A 2,174-nucleotide genomic window follows, 5' to 3' on the forward strand; every position below is an offset into this window, starting at 1 on the left:
GCGATGAAATGTTTCGGTTTGCGGCGAGGAGGGGCACACCGTGGGTGCCTGCCCGAGGCGCGGGGACCCGCTCCGCCTGGCCGGGCTGTGGCGGATCTGCGGCCCGTTGCGCTGCTGTGTCTGACCTACACGGGGTGAGTATGGAAGATGTGCACGGTGTGAATGAGGGTGTTTTGGTGGGTGAGGTCAGGGGCAATCTGACGGCAGTGAGAGTGAGGGCTGCGTGTCGGACAGCAGCGACATCCACAGCGCCTGTCTGACCAAGGGAAAAAACTCAAATAAAAATGTTTTTACAGAAAGTCAAAATAGGAGGAATCTGAAAACACTGGTGTGTTTTTATAACTCAGCCAGACTCCGCGTGAGCCAGCGAGAGGAGTCTGGCTTCACAGATCAAGAGGGTATTAGACTGAAAAAACTTGTGCTAAAACCAAAACGAGCAATCAACGATCACGAAAAAAGCCCCAATGTCTGTTTTAATTGATTTATTGGTTTTTATTTGTGTTTCATTTTTTTATTCAATACTATACTATTTAAAGTATCATGGATACTTTAAAAGTGGGAAGCCTGAACGTGAATGGAGCCAGAAATGCCAAGAAGAGGGCATCTTATTTATGAATTTAAAAAAATGAAACGTCTTGATGTTGTTGACGCACAGCGACAGCACCAACGAGGCCGACTGGAGGAGGGAGTGGGAAGGGGAAGTCCTGCTGAGCCACAACACCAACCTCAGTGGAGGAGTGGGCTTCCTCTTCTCCAGGTCCTCTAAGCCAGTCTCCCTGGAGGTCAAACACATCATCGAGGGGAGGTTGTTTTTAGTCAAGGCACGATTGAACCTTTTTACTGTTGTTTTATCAATGTGTATGCTCCAACAATCTGTACAGAGAGGAAGCTTTTTTTAACAAAAGTTAATGATCTTTTAGATGGCTGTGCCCTGGAGGATTTTTTATTCTTGGGGGGGGGATTTTAACTGCACAGAAGATGCGACTATAGACCGCAACCACGCAGAGCCACATCCAGCTTCACCGCACGCTCTGAGGCAGCTGGTCCGGTCTCATGGCCTGGTGGATGTGTGGAGAAGGATGCATGCAGACTGCCGACAGTACACGTGGTCCCACCTCAGAGAAGGTAGAGTCTCCTCAGCCAGGCTTGATCGGTTTTATGTTTTTAAGCACCATTTTAATATTTTTAAAATGTGTACCATTGTACCGGCTGTTTTTTCAGATCATTCCCTGCTGGTGTGTAATGGTTTTATTAGGAACATTTAGCCAAAAAGCGCGCATACTGGCATTTTAACTCCGTTTTAACATTTGATAAGAATTTTAGAGCGGCCCTTTCATATTTTTGGAGTGTTTTTAGGCTGAGGAAGAGTGATTTTAGGAGTCTTAGGCAGTGGTGCGACCGCGGTAAGATCGAGATTAGGCTTCTTTGTCAGCAGCACACTTTCAACGTGACCAGAGACATCACCAGATCTATGAAGGACCTGGAGACTGATATAGTGGAACTAGAGCGTTTAAACGAGTCCACAGGAGAGCGAGGACATTTTGAAATCCTCAAGATCAAAAAAATGGCTCTGGCCGACCTGTTAGACGTTAAAGCTCAGGGTGCACTGGTCAGGTCCCGATTCCAGACCATCACGGAGATGGACACTCCCTCTAGTTTTTTCTTCGGCCTGGAGAGGAAGAGTGATCAGGGGGGGGTGATCCACGCGCTGTTGGCAGACAGGGTTGCTGGTGGTGGAACCATGCCAGATTAGGAGGCGAGCGGTCAGCTTTTACTCTTCCCTCTACACCAGTGAGTACAGGGAGGAGGAAGCACTGACGGAGGAGTTTGTGAGCGGACTACCTCTACCAAGTCTCTGAGGAGACCAACAAAGCGCTCAACCGACCCATAACGGTGCAGGAGCTGAAGGCCGCCTTGCAGGGCATGCAGGGACGGCGTGCTCCTGGCATCGACGGCCTGATATCCTGGAGGTTTTTAATGAGAGTCTGGCCTCTGGTTCCATGCCGATGTCCTGCCGCAGAGCGGTGATAACACTAATGCCGAAGAAGGGGAACCTGCAGGACATCGGCAACTGGCGCCCTGTGTCTCTACTGTGCGTGGATTACAAGCTTCTGTCCAGGGTCTTTGCCTCCAGGCTGAGGGAAACTATGGAGCAGGTCATCCATCGGGACAAG

The sequence above is a fragment of the Gasterosteus aculeatus genome, unplaced genomic scaffold (assembly GCF_964276395.1).
Source record: "Gasterosteus aculeatus unplaced genomic scaffold, fGasAcu3.hap1.1 HAP1_SCAFFOLD_24, whole genome shotgun sequence".
NCBI lineage: Eukaryota > Metazoa > Chordata > Actinopteri > Perciformes > Gasterosteidae > Gasterosteus > Gasterosteus aculeatus.